The sequence below is a fragment of the Heteronotia binoei genome, chromosome 5 (assembly GCF_032191835.1).
Source record: "Heteronotia binoei isolate CCM8104 ecotype False Entrance Well chromosome 5, APGP_CSIRO_Hbin_v1, whole genome shotgun sequence".
In the NCBI taxonomy this organism is placed as follows: Eukaryota; Metazoa; Chordata; class Lepidosauria; order Squamata; family Gekkonidae; genus Heteronotia; species Heteronotia binoei.
The window spans coordinates 29,473,170-29,491,974 of NC_083227.1; the positions used below are offsets into that span (position 1 = coordinate 29,473,170).

The 18,805-nt window shown below is 47.0% G+C and overlaps 1 protein-coding gene across 1 annotated transcript in view; it reads right to left on the reverse strand.

Annotated features, from left to right (window-relative positions):
• The window catches only part of LOC132571225 (zinc finger protein 709-like), a 1,224,940-nt gene that overhangs the window by 545,143 nt on the left and 660,992 nt on the right, over window positions 1-18,805 (reverse strand). The window lies entirely within an intron of this gene.

Consider the following 18,805-nt stretch of genomic DNA (forward strand, 5'->3'; position numbering starts at 1 on the left):
AAAGAAAGCGACACTCAAACTTCATTTAAGCTGTGGCTCTCTAGTAAACCGCCCGGCTGTTTTAACCCTTTCAGAGCTACAAAGGAATGAAAGAGGCTTCATAAACTTCCTGTAGAGAGCAACGCCCAGACCAAGGGTGGCCAAACTTGCTTAAAGTAAGAGCCACACAGAATTATTGTCAGATTTAGAGAGCCACAAGACATGAACATCAGATGTTTGAGGGAAGGAAGGAAGGAAGATAAATGGGGCAGAGAGAAGGGAGGGAGGGGTAGAAAGAAAGTAACTTTAACTTTAAATGAATTCTCCAAACCACTGACTGGCTTGGCTTAGAGAAGTGATTTAGAGAAAGGAATGCCTTCTCCAAGCTGGGGTGGTGGGGGCTTTGAGAGTCACACAACATGTGTGAAAGAGTCACATGTGGCTTTGAGCCACAGTTTGTCCACCCCAGAATAGACAGTCTCTGATTATATGTCTTTTATTTTCTCTTTATCTTTTTGAGTTTATTTCTTTGGTTAAAACAATTTTATTGGTAACATATGGTAATAAATCTATATCTTACATCTTTAAAAACTTCTTTTATCTACCCCATATATTACTTTCTACTCACCCCTCCCCCTGTTACTTGACCCCCGCCAGTGTTATTTACTTAAAATGCAAATATTTAAAGGTACCCTTAACTATTAAAACAAACATTTATATTCTTCTTTTTAAAACTTAATCATTATCAAAAATTGACCAATGTCTTTTTATTTTCCACTCTTTTTCTACTTATCTTCTAAACTTTTTCCACTCTGTCTTAAAAACTTCTAAATCATAATCTCTTAATATTCTTGTTAATTTGTCCATTTCACTCCATGTCATAACTTTTAAAATCCAATCCTATTTCTCTGGTATTTTTTCTTGCTTCCACAACTGCGCATACAATGTCCTAGCAGCTGAGAGCAAGTGCCAGATTAAAGTTCTATCTTCTTTCGGAAATTTTTCCATTTGTAATCCCAACAAAAAAGTCTCTGCAACTTTGTTAAACTCATATCCCAAGATCTTAGAAATCTCTTGCTGAATCATCTGCCAAAACATTTTAGCTCTTTCACAAGTCCACCACATATGGTAGAAAGAACCTTCATGCTTTTTACATTTCCAACGTCTGTCTGGCATCTTGTTATTCATCTTTGCCAATTTTTTAGGAGTCATATATCATCTATACATCATCTTAAAACAGTTTTCTTTAATACTTTGACATGTTGAAAGTTTCATAGAGTTCTTCCACAAATATTCCCAAGTTTCCATCTGTATTTCTTTATTTACATTAATTGCCCATTTAATCATTTGAGTTTATTTCTTAATCCAAAGGCAACTGGGCAATTCATCATCCAGAGCCATTGTTTTAGTGTTATTAACCTATCATTTGGATTTTTGATCAAATCTGCCATCCCAACCAAACTGGCTGTTTGGTGGTACAGTCTAATGTTAGGTGCTGCCAGGGCTTTTTTTTGTAGCAGGAACTCCTTTGCATATTAGGCCACACCTGCCTGATGTAGATAATCCTCCAAGAGCTTACAGGGCTCTTCTTACAGGGCCTACTGTAAGCTCTTAGAGGCTTGGCTACATCAGGGGTGTGTTGCCTAATATGAAAAGGAGTTCCTGCTGCAAAAAAAGCCCTGGGTACTGCTAAGCCTCCTCTTTTTTCTCATCCTGTAATACTTTAAATCTAATTTCTGGTTTTCTGCCATTCCAAATAAATGTTTTTTATTTGTTTCTGCCAGTCCATCTGAGTCTTTTCTTGTACACTGATTGGTTTCATCTGAAAGAGAAAATTGAATTTTGGCAATACATTCATTTTTAATGTACAGTTTCTTCCCAGACAAGATAATTTTAGTTTGGGCTATCTTTCAAGCTCTTGAGAGCTAGTTTGGTGTAGTGGTTAAGTGTGCGGACTTTTATCTGGGAGAACCGGGTTTGATTCCCCACTCCTCCACTTGCACCTGCTGGAATGGCCTTGGGTCAGCCATAGCTCTGGCAGAGGTTGTCCTTGAAAGGGCAGCTGCTGTGAGAGCCCTCTCCAGCCCCACCCACCTCACAGGGTGTCTGTTGTGGGGGAGGAAGGTAAAGGAGATTGTAAGCCGCTCTGAGACTCTTCGGAGTGGAGGGCGGGATATAAATCCAATATCTTCTTCTTTTTATATCTTTGGAGCTCTTCAGTTTTATGCCTTGGACTCTGAAGTCCAGAAGGCCAAGGCACACTCTCTGCCTCTGTGATGGGTTGCTATGTAAGTCTGTAAAAGCAGAGCAGAATTCAAGTCCAAATGTGCCTTCTAAATTACCCTAATGTTCCAGGTTGTTCCTAATGTTGCAGATGGTGACTGTAGCCATGAAATTAAAAGACGTTTGCTCCTTGGGAGGATGCTATGGTGAACCTGGGCAGGATAATAAAAAGCAGAGACATCACCCTGCCAAGCAAAGTCCATATACTCAAAGCGATGGTAATCCCAGTAGTAATGTATGGCTGTGAGAGCTGGACCATAAGGAATGCCGAGTGCAGAAGTATAGATGCTTTTGAGATGTGCTGGAGAAGAATCTTGAGAGTCCCTTGGACTGCAAGAAGATCAAATCAGTCAGTCCTAACGGAAATCAACGCAGACTTTTCCCTGGAAGGTCAGATGCTGAAGCTGAAGCTCAAATACTTCAGCCACCAAATGAGAAAGGAGCACTCACTGGAGAAGACCCTGATGCTGGGAAAGACAGAAGACAAAAGAAGAAGGGGACGGCAAAAGATGAGATGGCTGGACAGCATCACTGATGTAACAAACACAAATTTGAGCGGACTTCGGAGTATAGTGGAAGACAGGAGGGCTTGGTGTGACTTTGTCCATGGGGTCGCAAAGAGTCGGACTCGACTGTGCGACTGAACAACAACAACAACAACAATGTTCCAGGGTTTAAGCTCTCATGAGTTAAAGCTCCCTTTATCAGATAGAAATGGGAAAGAAGACCTGTCGACCCTTCTCTTCGGCTCAGAAGGTGGGAGGGGGGCTGCCAAGAAAAGCCATTGGGGGGTCAGGAAGCAGATGTAAGAACATAAGAGAAGCCATGTTGGATCAGGCCAATGGCCCATCCAGTCCAACACTCTGTGTCACACAGTGGCCAAAAACCCCCAAGTGCCATCAGAAGGTCCACCAGTGGGGCTACAAACCCTCCCACTGTGCCCCCCCCAAACGTGCCACAAGCCGGGTTCCCGCCAAGTTGGCGTGCACTTGCCCACCATTTTTTATAGCTTAGCACAGAGCTTTTTTTCCGTAGCACATGAGGCTTGGTGGAGAGGCCAGGTGGCCTAGCACGGGTGGCCAAACTGTGGCTCTTTTACACATATTGTGTGGCTCTCGAAGCCCCCACTGCCCAGTCAGTCAGCTTGGAGAAGGCATATCTCTCTTTAAATTACTTCTCCAGGCCAAGCCAGCTGGCAGCCAAGCCAGCTTCCTTCCTTCGCAGCTCTCAAACATCATATGAACATATGAAACTGCCTTTTACTGAATCAGACCCTGGGTCCATTCAAGTCAGTATTGTCTTCTCAGACTGGCAGTGGCTCTCCAGGGTCTATAGCTGAGGTTTTTCATGCCGCTTGCCTGGACCCTTTTTAGTTGGAGATGCCAGGGATTGAACATGGGACCTTATGCTTACCAAGCAGATGCTCTACCACGGAGCCACAGTCCCTCCAATCTGATGTTTATTCCATGTGGCTCTTACATTAAGTGAGTTGGGCCACCTTTGCCTTAGAAGAAACTATTCATTTCTCTGGAACTGAGTGTCTTCAATATACTGATGACCTCCAGCTCTCTACCTCTGCATCCAAACCTCCTGGCAGCACATTACAGCCTAGTTCTCAGCCCTTGGCAGGGGATTCCAGAAGGGAGATGTTGAAAAGGTTCTGCTGCAACGCTCTGCAGCTTATTGTGCTCATTGTGGGAATTTCAGAAACTTGGTGGAATGAGGAGAATCAGTGGGACACGGTGATTCCTGGATATAAGTTATATCGGAAGGATAGGGAGGGAAGGGTTGGAGGTGGGGTGGCTCTGTATGTCAGAGAGGGCATATGGTCCAGTAAGACTGAGATCAGAGAATTAGATTCCCTTCTAGAAATGCTTTGGGTTGAAATAGAGGGCCCAAAAGGAAATTTAACTTATGGGAGTTTGTTATCGCCCACCAAATCAAAAGATAGAGGATGACTATAATATGATGGAAGGCTTAAAGATAGTGGCTAGACATAAAAACTGTGTCATCATAGGTGATTTTAACTACCCGCAGATTGATTGGGTCAATATGTGTTCTGGTCGAGAGAAAGAGATTGAGTTTCTAGATGCTCTCAATGACTGTGCTATGGAGCAGATGGTCTCTGAACTCACCAGGGGTGGGGTGATCCTGGATTTGGTCCTATGTAATGCACAAGACTTGGAGAGAGATGTAAAAGTGATCGCACCGCTTGGGAGCAGTGACCATAACGTTATTGATTTCACCATTTGTATAAATAGAGAGTTGCTCGAAAAAACCAGCACAACCACGTTTAACTTTAAAAGGGGTAAATTCTCTGAGATGAGGAGACATGTGAAGAGGAAACTGAAAGGAAAGGTAAATACAGTCAAAACCCTTGGGGAAGCTTGGAGGCTATTTAAAACTACAATCCTAGAAGGTCAGATAAAATATATACCACAAGTTAGGAAAGGTACAAACAGGTATAAGAGAAGGCCTGCATGGTTAACAAACAAAGTAATGGAAGCTGTAAAAGGTAAGAAGGACTCCTTTAAGCGGTGGAAAGCTAGTCCAAGTGAGATTAATAAAAAGGAACACAGGCTGTGGCAAATCAAATGCAAGACTGTGATCAGGCAGGCAAAAAGGGACTATGAGGAGCATATTGCAAAAAACATAAAGACCCACAATAAAAATTTCTTCAAATATATTAGAAGCAGGAAACCAGCCAGGGAGGCAGTGGGGTCAAAGGATTACTGAAGGAGGATAGGTCTGGATGGCATACATCCAAGAGTTCTGAAAGAACTCAAAGTTGAACTTGTGGATCTTCTGACAAAAATATGTAATCTTTCATTTAAATCTGCCTCCGTTCCTGAGGACTGGAAGGTAGCAAATGTCACCCCCATCTTTAAAAAGGGTTCCAGAGGAGATCCAGGAAACTACAGGCCAGTCAGTCTGACTTCAATTGAGGAACTCCAAAGGGATCTGTTGAGGCTGGTGAGTGGGCGTCAACGTGGCAGATGCGGTTCAGGGTAGCCAAGTGCAAAGTAATGCACATTGGGGCCAAGAATCCCAGCTACAAATACAAGTTGATGATACAACTGGCAGAGACTGACCAAGAGAGAGATCTTGGGGTCGTGGTAGATAACTCACTGAAAATGTCAAGACATTGTGCGATTGCAATAAAAAAGGCCAACACCATGCTGGGAATTATTAGGAAGGGAATTGAAAACAAATCAGCCAGTATCATAATGCCCCTGTATAAATCGATGGTGCTGTCTCATTTGGAATACTGTGTGCAATTCTGGTCACCGCACCTCAAAAAGAATATTATAGCATTGGAAAAAGTGCAGAAAAGGGCAACTAGAATGATTAAAGGTTTGGAACACTTTCCCTATGAAGAAAGGTTAAAACACTTGGGGCTCTTTAGCTTGGAGAAACGTCGACTGCGGGGTGATATGATAGAGGTTTACAAGATTATGCATGGGATAGAGAAGGTAGAGAAAGAAGTACGTACTTTTCTCCCTTTCTCACAATACAAGAACTTGTGAGCATTCAATGAAATTGCTGAGCAGTAAGGTTAGAACGGATAAAAGGAGGTACTTCTTCACCCAAAGGGTGATTAACGTGGAATTCACTGCCACAGGAGGTGGTGTTGGCTACAAGCATAGCCAGCTTCAAGAGGGGGAGATAAATAATGGAGCAGAGGTCGATCAGTGGCTATTAGCCACAGTGTGTATGTGTGTGTATATATATAAATTTTTTGGGCCACTGTGTGACACAGAGTGTTGGACTGAATGGGCCATTGGCCTGACCCAACATGGCTTCTCTTATGTTCTTATGCAGGTTTTTGCCTTCCCCCAGGCTCAAAAAGGTTGGAGGTCCCTGTTCTAGGCTGAGCTACACTAGTAACTCCAAACTATACAAATTCATCGAGCTATCTTCTACTGTGTGAAGTCACTGCCTAGATCAGAGGTGTCAAACATGTGGCTTGGGCCAAATCAGGCCCCCGGAGGGCTCCTATCAGATCCTCGAGCAACTGGCTGTTGTCTGCTTCCTTCTCCCTCTCTCTTGCTTCCTTCTGCATCTCAGCTTGCTTTGCAAGGCTTGCTCAATCATACAAGAGCTACAAAGCAAAGCATCCATTTTCTCTATTGGCTGAGGCTCCTCCCTTGGGGAGGAAGGGGGATAAATAGTTTCCTTTGCCAGGCTTGCTGAATTGCACAGCAGAGATACTGAGCCAAGCCTCTCTTCTGTCTATTGGCTTAGGCTCCTCCTCTTGATCCCCTGGGGAAGGAAGGAAAGAGCCAGAGCATGCGGTCCAGGGGCCGAATCAGGCCCCCGGAAGTTTCCTATCAGGCCCCTGAGCAACTGACTCTTGTCTGCTTTCTTCTGCATAACAGCTTGCTTTGCAAGACTTGCTCAATTGCACAGGAGCTACAGAGCAAAACCTCTGTTTTCTCCATTGGCTGAGGCTCCTCCCTTGGGGAGGAAGGAGGGGGAGGCAGAGCTTGCTTTGCTAGACTCTCAATCACACAACAGAGCTACTGTGCCAGGCCTTTTTTCCTTCTGTTGGCTGAGGCGCCCCCCCCCTCCTGGGGGGAGGGATAGAGCTAGAGCTTCCTTTTCCCAGTTCCCTGGCTCCCATGAGAGAAATAAGACCAACAAATGCTAATGTTTTAAGCATGTTTTATTTTAAGGGTTTTTTTAAAAAAAATCTTTAGTTGTGTTTGTCTGTGTCCCTTTAAAAGTTTGTATCTCTGCCAGCTAATCTTAAATAGGTGACACAGCCTGGCCCAGCCTGCCAAGGTCTCATTCAGAGCCAGTTTGGTGTAGTGGTTAAGTGTCTGGACTCTTATCTGGGAGAACCGGGTTTGATTCCCCACTCCTCCACTTGCACCTACTAGCATGGCCTTGGGTCAGCCAGAGCTCTGGCAGAGGTTGTCCTTGAAAGGGCAGCCGCTGTGAGAGCCCTCTCCAGCCCCACCCACCTCACAGGGTGTCTGTTGTGGGGGAGGAAGGTAAAGGAGATTGTGAGCCGCTCTGAGACTCTTCGGAGTGGAGGGCGGGATATAAATCCAATATCATCTTCTTCTTCTTCTTCTTCTTCTTCTTCTTCTTCTTCTTCTTCTTCTTCTTCTTCTTCTTCTTCTTCTTCTTCTTCTTCTTCTTCTTCTTCTTCTTCTTCTTCTTCTTCTTCTTCTTCTTTCATGTCAGATCCGGCCCTCATGAGTTTGACGCCCCTGAACCAGAGCTTCCTTTGCCCAGCTCCCTGGATCCCATGGGAGAGATACAGAAAAAGCACCTTTAAAACCAACCAGTGCTAATGTTTTAATCCCCTGCCCCGTCCTGGAGACTGGTAAATTTACTTCCAACTCTGATGGTGTGATCTATACCGGTTGGCACTGTGCTATGACTAGATTCAAACTGGAAAAAAGAAAAGAAAAATCTAGTATTCTGCCATTGTGTTGATGTGATCCTCCCGACTCACAAAGCGACTCCTAACATCTGGACTCGGAAGAGGTAAAACACAGTCTTTTGACAGGGAGCCAAAAGTTCCCAATGACAATCAGAGAATTTTTTGGTATTCCTAATATTCTGGAAAAGGAAAGGTCCCCTGTGCAAGCACCAGTCGTTTCTGACTCTGGGGTGACGGCGCTTTCACGTTTTGCTTTCACGGCAGACTTTTTACGGGGTGGTTTGCCATTGCTTTCCCCAGTCTTTTACACTTTCCCCCCCAGCAAGCTGGGTACTCATTTTACTGACCTCGGAAGTATGCATGTTGAGTATCTTAATTTCTTTTTAAAGCAATGGGACGCCTCTTGGTCTTGGAAGCACTAGTTCCTTTTCTTCCCTTTTTTGGGGGTGGGGGGGGGCGGGTGTGTGCGTGCGTGTGGAGATGTTCTGCAAGCGTTAAAACGAGAGACTCCGCAGTCCTAGAGAGGCACTTGGAGGGTGGGGGAGCCCTTCAGTGCAGAACCGGCCTTTGTGCTTCCGGGACAGCTGCTCTAATGCCTGCAAGGGGGGAGGGCGGAATCTGGTGAGTCTAAGGGGGGGGGGGGGAGACAGAGCTATGGGGCCGAGGTCTGCAATGCAAGCCCCACAGTGGAAAGGCAGGCGGGATGCAGCAGTGAATTTCAAGGAGAAGCCCCCCTCTTCTTGCACCTGGAAGCAAAGGCAGAGGACCCCCTCCAGGGAGGAATAGAAACCCGAAGGAAGCACGAGAAGGGAAGGGACCGTCTTGAACAGGGGTGGCCAGACTGTGGCTCGGGAGCTACATGTGACTCTTTCAAACATATTGTGTGGCTCTTGAAGCCTCCCCCCCACCTCATCGGCCAGTTTGGAGAAGACATTTATCCAGTGTCTTACAGGATGCGTTTAAAGTTAATGTGGTTTTCTTGCCACCATTCCCTCCCTCCCTCTTGTGGCTCCTCAAACATCGGACATTTATTCTAGGTGGCTCTGATGCTAAACAAGTTTGGCCTCTCCTGGTCTTGGATTTTTGGACTGGGGGGGTGTCGATGGGTCAGGGCTGAAGTACAGCAGGAGGGGCAGATAGGGGGGAGAGAGGAGAGCCCTCCCTGCTTCTTGCCAGCCTCGACCTCCCCCCCCCCCCCCAATGCTGCAGCTAGGTCCTCCTTTGCTCTTTGGGAAGCTGATGTGGGAGGGTCAGAGAGGAGCCTCTGCCCCCTCCCTTTCATTTTGGAAATCCTGGTCCTCTTAAGTTGGGGGAGCCCGTTCCAGAGGGGGTGGTGGTGGTAATCATGAACATAGAATCCTAGAGTTGGAAGGGACCTCCAGGGTCATCTAGTCAACCCCCTGCACAATGCAGGAAACTCACAGTGGTAAAGCTGCAGTACTGCAGTCTGAGCTCCCTGCTCAGGATCTGAGTTCGATCCTGGCGGAGGCTGGTTCAAGGAGTCGGCTCCAGGTTGACTCAGCCTTCCAAGGTTGGTAAAATGAGTACCCAGTTTGCTGGGGGGAAAGTGTAGATGACTGGGGAAGGCATTGGCAAACCACCCCGTAAAAAGTCTGTCGTGAAAACGTGAAAGGAACGTCACCCCAGAGTCAAAAACAACTGGTGCTTGCTCAGGGGACTACCTTTACCTTTTAAAACACCCCCTAACATGCCCTTGCTTTAGAGGGAGGCAGGCGGGCAGTCCTCTCCCTCCTCTCCCTGGTGTAGTGGTTAAGTGTGAGGACTCTTATCTGGGAGAACCGGGTTTGATTCCCCACTCCTCCACTTGCACCTGCTAGCATGGCCTTGGGTCAGCCATAGCTCTGGCAGAGGTTGTCCTTGAAAGGGCAGCTGCTGTGAGAGCCCTCTCCAGCCCCACCGACCTCACAGGGTGTCTGTTGTGGGGGAGGAAGGTAAAGGAGATTGTGAGCCGCTCTGAGACTCTTCGGAGTGGAGGGCGGGATATAAATCCAATATCATCTTCTTCTTCTTCTTTTCCATGCTTGGCTCACAGCTCTGTTTCCCTCCCTCCACTTCCTGGGAGTTTGATGCGCTGCTTTTCTCCTCCTCCCCCTTGGCCACCCTGGAAGGTTCCCCTTTGCAGCCCACTCCTTCTGCCCGCCTCCTTTCCTTCCCTCCCCCAGGTTGCCCCTGCCTCCCCGCCCTCTTCTGCTTTTCCAGGTTCGCTCTCTTCCTGACACTTCCTGCTTCTCTTCTCCAGCTTGTCTTTTCTGCCTGGGCTTCTCGCCTCTGTTCCCTGCGCCAGCTCCCCACCTTTCTTTGGGTTGCCACAGGCTCTGAGCTCTCCCCAGGTAAGCACCCGTGGGGTGGGGCTGGTGGTCTCTCCAATTCCTGGTTGAGCAGGGATGCACTGAAAGGAGTGCCAGGTAAGCACCCGTGGGTGGGAGAGGGTTGCCAAGAATAATGATTTGGATGAAGGAATAGAAAAGGAAAGGTCCCCTGTGCCCTTTCACCAGCCCTTTCCGACTCTGGGGTGATGTTGCTTTCACAAAGTTTTCACGGCAGACTTTTAACCAGGTGGTTTGCCATTGCCTTCCCCAGTTTTTTACACTCCCCCCCAGCAAGCTGGGTACTCATTTTACCAACCTTGGAAGGCTGAGTCAACCTGGGGCCAGCTCCCTGAATCCAGCTTCCATCGGAATCAAACTCACATCGTGAGCAGAGAGTTCAGACCACAGTACTGCTGCTTTACCCTCTACGCCACGGGAAATAGAGGGAATGCTTATTAAATTTGCTGATGATACTAAATTGGGAGGGGTTGCAAATACAGTAGAAGACAGAAACAGGATACAGGATGACCTTGACAGGCTGGAAAATGGCTAAAACCAATAAAATGAATTTTAACAGATAAACGTAAAGTTCTGCATTTAGGTAGGAAAAATCCAATGCATAGTTATAGGATGGGGGAGACTTGTCTTAGCAGTAGTATGTGCGAAAAGGATGTAGGGATCTTAGTAGATCATATGCTTGAACATGAGTCAACGGTGTGATGCGGTGGCTAAAAAGGCAAATGCAATTTTGGGCTGTATCAACAGAAGTATAGTGTCCAGATCATGTGATGTGATGGTATCGCTTTACTCTGCTCTGGTAAGACTTCACCTGGAGTATTGTGTTCGGTTTTGGGCACCACATTTTAAGAAGGATATAGACAAGCTGGAACGGTTCCAGAGGAAGGTGACGAAGATGGTGAGGGGTCTGGAGACCAAGTCCTATGAGGAAAGGTTGAAGGAGATGGGGATATTTAGCCTGGAAAGGAGGCAGCTGAGAGGTGATATGATCATCATCTTCAAGTCCTTGAAGGGTTGTCATATAGAGGATGGTGTGGAATTGTTTTCTGTGGCCCCGGAAGGTAGGACCAGAACCAATGGGTTGAAATTAAATCAGAAGAGTTTCCGGCTCAACATTAGGAAGAACTTCTTGACCGTTAGAGCGATTCCTCAGTGGAACAGGTTCCTCGGGAGGTGGTGGGCTCTCCTTCCTTGGAGGTTTTTAAACAGAGGCTAGATGGTCATCTGGGATGGCCTCGGGAGGTGGTGGGCTCTCCTTCCTTGGAGGTTTTTAAACAGAGGCTAGATGGCCATCTGACAGCGATGAAGATCCTGTGAATTTGGGGTAGGTATTTATAGGTTTCCTGCATTGTGCAGGGGGTTGGACTAGATGACCCTGGAGGTCCCTTCCAACTCTATGATTCTATGAGTACAATTCAAGAAATATCTGGGGACTTTGGGGGTAGAGCCAGGAGCAAAGTTGTGACAAGCACAATTGAACTCCAAAACCAGTAAAATAAAACCAAAGACCATTTGAGGGGAACTCTGCCTTAGGATCCTTCTGGTTGCCAACCTCCAGGTGGGGCCTGCAGATCTAGAGTTACAGCTTTTCTCCAGATTATAGAAATCAGCTTTGAAGACAATGGCAGCTTTGGAAGGCGAATTGTATAGCAATATACCCCTGCTCAGGGGTCATTCTGTAGAAAAAGAGGAGCCGGAGTTCATTACCACATCTCATTTGCAGATGCCACACACCTCTGACATCCCCAGAGGGTGTATTAAATTATATCAACTCCGCATCTACCGTAAAATACTTCTTGAATTAGAATTGTCATAAAAAAACCTTACTTCCATCATATTCATAGAATCACAGAATTGGAAGGGACCTCCAGGGTCATCCAGTCCAACCCGCTACACAATGCAGGAAACCCACAAACACCTCCCCCTAAATTCACAAATACTCTTTAGATTACTTACTCTTATGTGGCTGCAGTGGCATGAGGAAAATTTCCATCTGTCTGCTTTATATGTTTTGGTTATTTTCCCATTTTTGGGGGGGGGGGGGAATTATTAGAAAGTTTGTCAAATCTGAGAGTTCAGCAAAATTCTCACAGGAGGCTTGAACAATGGAGCCCAGAAGCAATTTTTTTGGGGGGTGGGGGGGGTAAGAAAGAAAGCACAATAAAATTTAGACGTTCCAGAGCTCTCCTCCTGTGAGCTACTGCCCAAAGTGAGACCTATCCCTGCTGATGTCCCTCCCCTTCCTAAATCTTGTTCTCCCCAAGGCTCCAGTCACAAATCTCCAGGGATTTCTTCACAGTGGGCAAACCTAGCAAGGGAGATCATGCAGTGGATGGCCTATGCCTCTGAGTCTTAGGGCTGGCTTTTTTTTTTTTCCTCTTCAGGGAGGAGCTCCAGATGCTAGTGGGAAGCACCCAGTTTGGCCTCTGCATCTGTTGACAGCATTAGAACTCGTGACCAGGAAAGACCTCCTCAACTTGGGGGTTCTGAGCAGCAGCAGAAGTTCCCCCTCCCCCCAGGGACCAGAAGAACAAGAAGACCATTTTTCCTCTGTGGCAGATGGTGGGCAAGAAAGACGCTGAATCTGGAATGGGAGTAGGGAAAGAGTTGAATGCTGGGGAACTCTGGGAGAGAACAAGGCCGAAGAGCCTCCTGGGTGGGGATGCCCTTGGCTTGGATGTGCAGCGCCAGCCGTTCAGGCGGTTCTGCTACCAGGAGGCCGAAGGCCCCCGAGATGCATGCAACCAACTCCACCAACTTTGCCTGCAGTGGCTGAAGCCAGAGAGGCACAGCAAGAAGGAGATGCTGGACCTGGTGATCCTGGAGCAGTTCCTGGCCATCCTGCCCCCAGAGGTGGAGAGCTGGGTGAGGGAATGCGGGCCGGAGACCAGTTCCCAGGCGGTGGCCCTGGCAGAAGGCTTTCACCTTAGCCAGGCAGAGAAGGAGAAAGAGCAGGTGAGTCGGGTTCATCATGACAAGGCAAAAGTATCTGAGAATTCCAGTCTTTTCCTCAGGTATCTCTGCCCCATCCTTGTGCAGATGAGATTTCCCTCCTTCTCTACCCACCCTCTTCTGGGGCCCAACCTGTCATAAGAACATAAGAACATAAGAGAAGCCATGTTGGATCAGGCCAACGGCCCATCAAGTCCAACACTCTGTGTCACACAGTGGCAAAAAATGTTATATACACACATACACTGTGGCTAATAGCCACTGATGGACCTGTGCTCCATACACTGTGGCTAATAGCCACTGATGGACCTGTGCTCCATACACTGTGGCTAATAGCCACTGATGGACCTGTGCTCCATATTTTTATCTAAACCCCTCTTGAAGGTGGCTATACTTGTGGCCGCCACCACCTCCTGTGGCAGTGAATTCCACATGTTAATCACCCTTTGGGTGAAGAAGTACTTCCTTTTATCCGTCTTAACCTGTCTGCTCAGCAATTTCATCGAATGCCCACGAGTTCTTGTATTGTGAGAAAGGGAGAAAAGTACTTCTTTCTCTACTTTCTCCATTCCATGCATTATCTTGTAAACCTCTATCATGTCACCACGCAGTCGACGTTTCTCCAAGCTAAAGAGTCCCAAGCGTTTCAACCTTTCTTCATAGGGAAAGTGCTCCAGCCCTTTAATCATTCTAGTTGCCCTTCTCTGCACCTTCTCTAAAGCTATAATATCCTTTTTGAGGTGCGGCGACCAGAACTGCACACAGTACTCCAAATGAGACCGCACCATCGATTTATACAGGGGCATTATGATACTGGCTGATTTGTTTTCAATTCCCTTCCTAATAATTCCCAGCATGGCATTGGCCTTTTTTATTGCAAACGCACACTGTCTTGACACTTTCAGTGAGTTATCTATCATGACCCCAAGATCTCTCTCTTGGTCAGTCTCTGCCAGTTCACACCCCATCAATTTGTATTTGTAGCTGGGATTCTTAGCCCCAATGTGCATTACTTTGCACTTGGCCACATTGAACCGCATCTGCCACGTTGACGCCCACTCACCCAGCCTCAACAGATCCCTTTGGAGTTCCTCACAATCCTCTCTGGTTCTCACCACCCTGAACAATTTAGTGTCATCCGCAAACTTGGCCACTTCACTGCTCACTCCGAACTCTAAATCATTTATGAACAAGTTAAAAAGCATGGGACCCAGTACCGAGCCCTGCGGCACCCCACTGCTTACCGTCCTCCACTGCGAAGACTGCCCATTTATACTCACTCTCTGCTTCCTATTACTCAGCCAGTTTTTGATCCACAAGAGGACCTGTCCTTTTACTCCATGATTCTCAAGCTTTCTAAGGAGCCTTTGATGAGGAACTTTATCAAAAGCTTTCTGGAAGTCAAGGTAAACAACATCTATCGGGTCTCCTTTGTCCACATGTTTGTTCACCCCCTCAAAGAAATGCAACAGGTTAGTGAGGCAAGATCTTCCCTTGCAGAACCCATGCTGAGTCTTCCTCAATAACCCGTGTTCATCAATGTGCCTACTCATTCTGTCCTTGATAATGGTTTCTACCAACTTTCCCGGTATTGAAGTCAGACTGACTGGCCTGTAGTTTCCCGGATCTCCTCTGGAACCTTTTTTAAAGATGGGGGTGACATTTGCTACCTTCCAGTCCTCAGGAATGGAGGCAGATTTCAATGAAAGATTACAGATTTTTGTTAGAAGATCCACAAGTTCAACTTTGAGTTCCTTCAGAACTCTCGGATGTATGCCATCCGGACCCGGTGACTTATTAGTTTTTAATTTGTCTATCAGTTGTAGGACCTCCTCATTTGTCACCTCAATCTGACTCAGGTCTTTCAACACCCCTTCCAAAATTAGTGGTTCTGGGGCGGGCAAAAAGTTCTCGTCTTCTACAGTGAAGACGGAGGCAAAAAATTCATTTAGCTTTTCAGCCATTTCCCTATCCTCCTTCAGTAATCCTTTTAGTTTTTAATTTGTCTATCAGTTGTAGGACCTCCTCATTTGTCACCTCAATCTGACTCAGGTCTGTCAAGTTCCCTTGCCAAGTTAATGCTGTGTTCTATCTCTTGCTGTTCTGAAACACCTGCTATGCTGCTGGGAAAACGAATGTATTTGGGCCTTCTAACAATGTCTGTCTCTCAAGGTCATTACTATCTTGTTAGAAGGTTGTGCTAACAAATTTCAGTGTGAGAATGCCTGCTTTGTAACAAACTGGGAGCCAGTTTGGTGTAGTGGTTAAGTGTGCGTACTCTTAATCTGGGAGAACTGGGTTTGATTCCCCACTCCTCCACTTGAACCTGCTGGAATGGCCTTGGGCCAGCCATAGCTCTCGTAGAGGTTATCCTTGAAAGGGAAGCTGCTGTGAGAGCCCTCTCAGTCTCACCTACCTCACAGGATGTCTGTTGTTGGGGAGGGAGATAAAGGAGATTGTGAGCTGCTCTGAGACTCGACGTGGAGGGCGGGATATCAATCCAATATCATCGTCATCATCAAATTAAAAGTTTTGAACATGCCAGAAAACTAGGTGTATGTATAATGGTTAATTGCGTCTATATATATTCACGCACCTGAAACCCGCTATAATATCATCACTGGCTCTGCCAGTGGTGCTATCCTATCTTACACAATGAAATGGAGAGTTGTTTTTATTGAAGATAGTTGTAGACCTGACACAAACACTGCATGGGGCATTTCAGTGCTTCCCTTCCCCTTCTGGGTCATGATCCAGGATGTGAGTGAAGCCGAAGCCAGATTCGATCCCAGGTGATAGCAGATGGAGGTGAAGGGGATCAGAATCCTTCTCTTTATTCCTCTGAATCATCTCTTTGTCCCCTGTGTGGTGTTTCAGGTGTGCAGACAATTCACACAGATGTTTGCTGAGTCAGAAAAGAATCCACATTTTAGGGCCTTCACGCAGGAGGATCCAACGTGGGACACCTCGCCAGGTAAGGATTCCTTCTGTCTGAACAGCTGTAACAGTCACAAGATGTTACATCTCTGTCTTTCTCTCCAGGGTACCTGAAGCTCATTACCACTCTTTGTACTCCTTTGGCCTGTGTTTGAGAGACTGGATTGACCTTCTTTTCCTCCTAGGCCTTAGAACACCACTTCCCGAGTCCTCTCCTCTTTGTCCTGTCGTGGGAGCAGCCATTATGCAGCCAGCAGAGACTAAGGAAGAAGGTCCCGTGTCCTTTGAGGAGGTGGACGTGGATTTCACCAAGGAGGAGTGGGAGCTGCTGGATCCGGGCCAGAGAGCCCTGGCCATGGAAGTCATGTTGGAGAATTTTGGGAATGTGGCCTCTCTCGGTAAGGATCCCTTTCACTTTAATCGACAGATGCTGACCTGAATTCATCTTCCTGACTGTTGCTGGCAATCAGTACACTCTGAGGATTTTGTGAAGCAGGAGAATATAGCGAGGTAGTGTGCCCAAGTATGATATCCTCTGCCTTCTTGGGCCCCTTTCTTCTGGCCTAGCTGGGATTTAGAGTCTCATTGTAGGCAGGAGAACTCTTTCCTGATTCAGGACTCCGGGGCGGGGGGAGGGGAGTGCTGACTGGAGTGGAGGATCTCAGTGGTTGCTTCCTGTCTGCCCTTTGAAGGAGATGGGTTTCTTGGAGAGGATGCTTCCTGTCTGCCTTTTGAAGGAGATAGCTTTCTCAGAGTGGATGCTTCCTGTCTGCCCTTTGAAAGAGATGGGTTTCTTGGCGAGGATGCTTCCTGTCTGCCCTTTGAAGGAGATGGGTTTCTTGGAGAGGATGCTTCCTGTTTGCCCTTTGGAACATTTGGATTTGCCTGAGGGGATGCCTCTTGTCTGTCTTTAGAAGAGGTGGGCTTGATGAAGAGGACGCTTCCCTCTGGGCTGACTCTTGTTCGAAGCTGCATTCCTTACTTGCACTTTGGTCCACGTTTGGAGCACTATCTGCAAGCATCAGGGGCGTTCCCAGGCTTCATGTTTGGGTCTTTCCCCTGCTACATACATGTTTAGAGGCTGAATATTTTGTAGTGCAACATTCTTGACCTGTATTTGTTGTGCTTGATTGAGAAGGAAGGGAGACTGAGGTCAGGCTGGTGTGGAATATTTATGCATCAAGAAGTCTCAGGGAGATCTCACCTGGTTTTGTTTCTCCCAAATGAGAACTTTTTGAATCCCAGACTTATTCTCGGCTCCTGCCAGGAATAAGACGCAAAGGTGTTTACCCAATGGAAACAGATACAGAGCAGTTTCCTCATATGAAGCTGCCTTCTACTGAATCAGACCCTCGCTCCATCAAATTCAGTATTGTCTACTCAGACTGACAGCGGCTCTCCAGGGTCTCAAGCTGAGGTTTTTCACACATATTTGCCTGGACCCTTTTTAGTTGGAGATGCCGGGAATTGAACCTGGGACCTTCTGCTTACCAAGCAGATGCTCTACCACTCAGCCACCATCCCTCCCCAAGCAGATGGAAGCAGGCAGCTACTGAGATGTGGGATCCTTGGAGTTGTGGGACTCCCTCAGAGGGGTGGTGGGATTGCACTGGTTCTTCTTCATCTTATACAAGAGAGGAAGACTGGTCAGATTCTGCGTCCTCCTGGTGCAGCGGCCCCCAACCTTTTTGGCACCAGGGACCAGTTTTGTGGAAGATAATTTTTCCACGGAACGGTGGGGTGGGGGTGCTGGGGTTTTTGCTGCCCCAGGCTGCTCCCAAGCCCACACCCCATCCCTGCCTCCTCCATGGGGGACTTTAAATAAGAAGTAGGCGAAGGTCTCTGTCTCACTTCATGGCCCGATTGCTAACAGGCCACAAACTGGTACTGGTCCGCAGCCCGGGGGTTGGGAACCCCTGTCCTAGTGAATATCCAGTTGTCACTTTTTGAACCACTCCCGTCCACAGAAACCCAAAGATGAAACACAAGGCTCACGGCTCTGACAAACGGCAAGATTTATAAAGCAGAATAACAATAATAATAATAATAATTTTTAATTTATATCCCGCCCTCCCTGCCGGAGCAGGTCAGGGCGGCTCACATAATATAAAATACAGTATACAGTAGTACAATAATAAAACAAAATAAAATACCCCAATTTACAATTAAACATTAAAACATCAATAAAACCAGAATTTAAAACCACAGATTAGTTTGGTGCTACAAATATAACATAGCTTTGCATAACGATGGTATAATAATTCCACATTAAAAAGCCAGCCGGAAGAGGACGGTCTTGCGGGCCCGGCGGAACTGGTTAAGGTCCCGCAAGGCCCGTACCTGTTCTGGTAACTGGTTCCACCAGCGGGGAGCTGTAACCGAGAAGGCCCTCTCTCTTGTCATTTTCAATTTGGCCTCCTTTCGGCCCAGGGATTGTCAGCAGATTTTGCGAGCTAGATCGCAGCACTCTCTGGGGAACATATGGGGAGAGACGGTCCCTAAGGTAGGCAGGTCCTCAGCCATATACGGCTTTAAAGGTAGTAACCAGCACCTTGTAACGAATCCAGTACATAATTGGCAGCCAGTGCAGTTCCCGCAGCCTAGGCTGTATGTGCTCCCACTTAGGGAGTCCTATTAACAGTCTGGCCGCCGCGTTCTGCACTAGCTGCAGTTTCCAATAGAAAAATGACTACATTAGACTCGCAACACGGTTGCAATATTCAGAACATGAATGTGAAACAATGGAAGCAATGGAAACTGTGTCCAGACAGAGCGCAGGCGGGTTTTGCCCAGGCTGCATCCCGATCGTTAATTCTTAGAGTCCAAGCTCTAATTTCTCCAGCAGCTGTGTGAGTGAAACTCCTTGGACTTCTAGTCCTAGCACATGAAGGTGAGTCCCAAAATGTAGAGA